At 46.9% G+C, this 6,000-nt stretch overlaps 1 long non-coding RNA gene across 1 annotated transcript in view; it reads right to left on the reverse strand.

Annotated features, from left to right (window-relative positions):
* LOC132345495 (uncharacterized) overlaps window positions 1-2,446 on the reverse strand; it is a 79,937-nt gene extending 77,491 nt beyond the window's left edge. The window contains exon 1 of the long non-coding RNA XR_009494858.1: window positions 111-2,446. This is a non-coding gene — a long non-coding RNA (uncharacterized lncRNA). The remainder of the gene's footprint in view (window positions 1-110) is intronic.
* Window positions 2,447-6,000: the final 3,554 nt, after the last annotated feature.

Consider the following 6,000-nt stretch of genomic DNA (forward strand, 5'->3'; position numbering starts at 1 on the left):
CTTGCCCATTTTTTGACCATCCTAAACAGTGTTTCAATAGACATCTACACTCATTTTTTCATCTAATCCTCGTAAGATTCCTGTGAGATGAAAGTCTCTCTGATACTCACGGCACAGTGACAGTCCTGGTTATGTCCTGATGCCAAGGTCCATGTGCCTTTCTCCGCATCACATCAAGCTCACAGAAACATCTTTCCTCATGACTGCCCACAGTGTCTGGAAATCCCACCGTCTCGGGTGGGCTCCCATAACAAACCGCCACAAACTGGGTGGCTTCAGACAGCAAAATTTATTCTCTCACAGTTCTGGGGCAAGAAGTCTAAAATCAAGGTGTCAGCAGGACTACACACCCTCTGAAGGCCCCAGGGGAGAATCCTTCCTTTTCTAGCCTCTGTTGGCTGGCAGCAGTTCTTGGACTTCTGTGGCTTATAGACTCATCTTTCCAACCTCTGCCTCTGTCATCACATGGTCTTCTCCCTGAGTGTGACTGTTTGAATGTTCCTCTATTTAGATATACACCAGACATGGGATTAGGGCCCACACTAATCCAGTATGACCTAGCCTGATGACATCTGCAAAGACCCTTCTCCAAATAAAGTCACATACGCTAGTTCTGAGCAGACATAAATTGTCACTGTCGTTTAGTCACTAAGTCATGTCTAACTCTTTGCAACCCCATGGACTATAACCTGCCAGGCTCCTCTGTCCATGGGATTCTCCAGGCAAGGATACTGGAGTGGGTTGCCATGCCCTCCTCCAGGGGATCTTCGTGATTCAGGGAGCGAACCTGTGTCTCCTGCATTGGCAGGAGGATTCTTTACCACTAAGCCACCAGGGAAGCCCTAGACATAAATTAGGAGGCTACTATTCAACCCAGTCAGAGAAGGCAATGGCACCCCACTCCAGTACTTTTGCCTAGAAAATCCCATGGACGGAGGAGCCTGGTAGGCTGCAGTCCATGGGGTCACTAGAGTTGGACACGACTGAGCGACTTCACTTTCATTTTTCACTTTCATGCACTGGAGAAGGAAATGGCAACCCACTCCAGTGTTCTTGCCTGGAGAATCCCAGGGACGGGGAAGCCTGGTAGGCTGGCGTCTATGGGGTCGCACAGAGTCGGACACGATTGAAGCAACTTAGCAGCAGCAGCAGCAGCAGCAGCAGCATTCAACCCAGTACAGCAGTACGGTCCTTTGCTTCAACGTGCAGTTTCTTAAAAACATGTGTTCAAGTTCTAAAGTGCAAGTGGCTGTGTATATGGAGCCCTGCTAACAGGTCTGGTGCCACGTGAATGTGGAAGTCAGGGTAGTGCCATGCTGGGGCTGGATATTGACAGAAATCTCAGGATCAGTCCAGATTCTTCACTCCCTCTCCACTCAGTTCACATTAGTCACCAATCCTGGTGTTGCATCGCCTCTCCTCAGCATCACCAGATCACTTCCTCTTCTCTGAATCAGGCCACTGAATGGCTCACCGAAATAGGTGTAACGTCCTCTGAGAGGAAATTCTTTATTTCCCACCCTGCCCTCCTCCAATCTGTTCCCTAACCTTCAGCCCAAGTGATCTTTCTCAGTTAAAATGAAGTCCATGTAAAGCCTGCTCATCGCCTCCAGGGCACAGTCCAAGGCTGCTGACTGGCACACCAAGTCCTCTGTGGCCAGCTTCTGCTCTCACCAAGCCCCACCTGGTCGTCCTGGACATTCTCAGAACCCAGCATGCCCCCGAACACCTCCTTGCCTTACAGACTCTGCTCCTACTGTCGGAAAACTCCTTCCTCCCCTTCTTTACGTGGTGTAGTGGGTTGAATAGTGAACCTTAGAAAGATAAGTCCATGTCCTAACTTCTAGGACCTAAGAATGTGAGCTTATTGGGAAATGGAGTCTTTGCAGCAATAATTACCTTAGGATCTCAAGATGACGTCATTCTGGATTACCTCGTTGTTATAGTTCATTTGCTCAGTCATGTCCGACTCTTTGCGACCCCATGAATGGCCAGACTTCCCCGTCCTTCACCATCTCCTGGAGTTTGCTCAAACTCATGACCACTGAAGTTAGTGATGCCATCCAATCATCTCATCCTCTGTTACCCCTTCTCCTCCTGACTTCAGTCTTTCCCAGCATCAGGGTCTTTTTCAGTGAGTCAGCTGTTTGCATCAGGTAGCCAAAGTATTGGAGCTTCAGCTTCAGCATCAGTCCTTCCAATGAATATTCAGGGTTGATTTCTTTTAGGATGGACTGGTTTTACCTCCTTGCTGTCCAAAGGACTCTCAAGAGTCTTCTCCAGCATCATAGTTCAAAAGCATCAATTCTTCGGTGCTCAGCCTTCTTTGTGGTCCAACTCTCACATCCATACGTGACTACTGGAAAAACCATGGCTTTGACTATATGGACATTTGTCGGCAAGTGATGTCTCTGCTTTTTAATATGCTATTTAGGTTTGTCATAGCTTTTCTTTCAAGGAGCAAGAGTCTCTTAATTTCATGACTGCAGTCACCATCCACGGGGTGGTTCTGAATTCAATGACGGGTGTCCTTAGAAGAGAAAGGCAGAGGAAGATTTGACACAGAGACACAGAGGAGAAGGCCATTGGAAGACAGAGGCAGAGACTGGAGTGATGCAGCCACAGCCAAGGATCATATGGAGCCACCAGGAGCTGGAAGAGGCAGGCGAAGATTCTCCTAGGGCCTCCAGAGGGAGCGAGGCCTGCCCACACCTTAATTTTGGACATCTAGCCTGCGGAACTGAGAGAGAATAAATTTCTACTTTTGAGCCACCTGGTTTGTGACCATTTTTTACAGCAGCCCTTAGGAAACTGAAACACACAGGATCCCCTCGGGGGCTGCTGGGGACTGTGCAGGTTGCTGACGTCACTAGGGTACCGAGGTGAGACCTGAGTGGGGACTAAATGCACATACTTGGCCTGCGCAACTGTGCGCCCAGCAAGAGAGGCCTCTTGTCAGAAGGAGCGCCTTTCTCTTATTCACCCAAAGGTGCCTGCGGGGCCAGCAGCCGCCCTAACTCCTGGGTGTTCTTCAGAGTTCTGCCCCAGGTGCTTTCTCCAGGCAGGCCCTCCCTCAGAGCGGCCTGGAGCCTTCACCTGCTCCAGCAGCACCTGATCACACGTTTATCCTGCAGTAGGACAAGCATCTGCTCCCATTTCTGTGCCTTCCTCTACATCCTGCAAGTGAAGTTGCTCTTATTCTTCCCCTTCCCCTACACCCAGAACATAATAGGTGCTCCAAAGAGATGCGCAGGAGTGCTCCGTGGGGCTGGGGTGAGCTTAAGGCAGCAACGAGGCAGTCAGCAGGGGCAGGGTTGAGAGGCTATCCCCAAAGGGAGCTAAATAAAGGCAATTTCACACGTGTCACGATTTTGCCTAAACTAGCCATCAAACGAAACTGAAAAATAAACTTAACTAGGGTGCATCACCCAGGATATTAACATTTTACAGATGCCATATCTGATCCTGCATCTTTATCTTTCCCCTAATTGAGGCATCAGTGCCTAAGGATGTTTCCATTTGGGCCAAAAACATGCTCCACATGTCCAAGGGGACCCAGGGCTGCATTCCACACAGACACACATATGAGCTCATGCAAGTCCCAGGATGCTCATCTGGTCCAGATTTGAAGGAAACTATTTAGCTGGATGGAGAAAAACACATCATGTATCAAGTTAATACCAAACAGATTTTATGACATACTGAAACTGCTTTTGATAATCTACTAATACAGCAGAAGAGCTAATGAACTAAAAAAGAACCAGCTCATCATCGTATCTTTGAGGCCTGGACAATGTTGGTGTAGGCTGTAAGGATGACAGAAAGACAAAGAGATGCAGAGAGCTTTAGGGGAAGTTATCCAAAAGGCCGCCCCCAGCCCCACCCCGAGAATCAATCTTGTCCCTTGTAGCAAGAGGTGCATTTTGCCAATTTATGAGCATAGGCATTTTTTTTTTTTTCTGGCTCACAGTCAGAGTGGACTTTTCCAGAGATGAAGAAGAAGGACCATGGTCTGGCTGTTCTCATCCCTGCTAAGCAAAGCACCCATGAGTGCTACTGAGGGAAAGGTCATTGCTTGGTCATCTCACTTGGGAATGTCTCATCCCATGGTGGTTTCCTCATCAGCTACCACTTGACCACAACAGCAAAGTGGTGGTGGGGGTAATGGGGATCAAAGTGATAAATTAGCCAAGAATTTTGGGCTGCTAGCAAGAGCCAGTTGTGATTAGCATAAGAAAAAGGATCATTGCATGGGGAGATGTTGAAGACATTATTAATTCAATGAAATGGAGAGTCAAAGACTTTGGGAAAGGCATGGACTGTGATAATTCAGTGTCCTCAGCAGTAGGAGCTGTCATTCACGGACAACTTCAAGTTCTGAGTGGTCCGTTCTGGGATGAGAGTAGCTGATTGGTCAAGTTTGGATTGGACTGGGATGGGTTACCCAACCAAGTGCAGGGGAAGTAATGCTCTGGCAGGGTGATCTCTGCAAGCCAATGCCCAGCAGAATTGGTGTCTACCATAAATGCCTTACCATAAATTAGTGTCTTACCATGAACATGTAAAAACATGGTGAGAAAGTTTTAAAGCATATTGGAACTGAATATAAAGTTTTTGCTTGCTTGAGTTCTTTAATGCAAAATGTTGGCAGAGTGTTTGGGGGGACTGTGGTACTGTCCCTGGAATGGAGGATGATATTTGGAAATTTGGGGAATTCTACTGGGCTCTCTCAATATCTGGAAAAGGGAGAGAAAGAGAAGAGAGCACTAGTGGCCCTTAGAAGGCAGGGACCCAGGTAGCTCAACTTCTTGCAATACCCTCACTGAGAAGCACTGAATCAAAGTAATCCTGGGCTGTTCCTTGCTGAATCTCGCTCCTTCTATATAATAAGGAGAAGGGATGTTACTGTTTGCATTTGCTTCTGGTTTGACATGTGTTGTTGTTGTTTGGGGATGCTTTTATTTTATCGTTTTTTTTTTTTTCCGCCTGCATAACCAAATTATTTTGCTGTCATTATATAAGCAGACATGTTTTCTAAAGTGCCAAGAAAGGAGTGGGGGACATTTTTCAGAGTAAAACCAGGCTTTTAGATGCCATACTCACGGCAGGAACTCCAAGAAAATAGGAGGTCTTCTCTATTTGGAATCCTACACAAGATATTATACAGAGATTCTCGGACACTAGCCAAGTCCCAGCGCTGCAGCACATCAGTACCTCAAGCACATAAAGCGTAAGGAGGAATTTAGGATAAAAGACCAAGGCAGAGCTTTTTCCTCCCTATCACTGGAGAGAAGCAGTAAAGGAATCTTGTAACCCTTTGTATCAAGGGGATCATGTAATCCTTCCAGTATTGAATGGAAGTCAAGACTGCCAGCGCAGGAAACTCCAGGGAAATGCAAGGAATTAGAAAAGGAGAAGAAGAGGAAGGAAGAGGAGGAGAATTCAGAAAAAAGGCTGTTGGAAATCGTACACTGACAACTGGAGCAGCTATGTTAAGGGGGATTAAGGTGCAAACGCGAGTAACCTCATTTTATTTTTATACAGGAAACCAGAGGGATAGCTAAGAAACAAGCTCATTATTTCTGATTCTTGGCTTGTTCTAGCTCTTAGGGGACACTCCCTTCCTCAGTCAGAGAGCTGTTTTTATGACAAAGGACTCATATGTTTTCTCATAGCTACATTTTCCTTGAATCATGGTTGGCAATTAGGCATTCAAATTTGACTATTAACCTCTGGGACTTCTCTGGGTATGTGAAGAATTCCCTCATCTGTTTTGCTCAAGATGTGGGCAGAAGAAGAAGTGACAACAGACAGATATTGCCTCTATTTGGCTGGAGTTAGGAAGGAACCACCGCAATCGCCAAGGAAATATTCGCCAGCACTGATCCAGCAAATAGAAGTGTATCCATGGGTCTTTGACTGGCCCCAGGTCTAACAGAGTGCAGGTGGGGAATCCCACTTTTCCAAGGTTGAAGACAAGCTGCGGCTTAGAGAATTGTG

This window comes from Bos taurus, chromosome 6, assembly GCF_002263795.3.
Source record: "Bos taurus isolate L1 Dominette 01449 registration number 42190680 breed Hereford chromosome 6, ARS-UCD2.0, whole genome shotgun sequence".
NCBI classification, from domain to species: Eukaryota; Metazoa; Chordata; class Mammalia; order Artiodactyla; family Bovidae; genus Bos; species Bos taurus.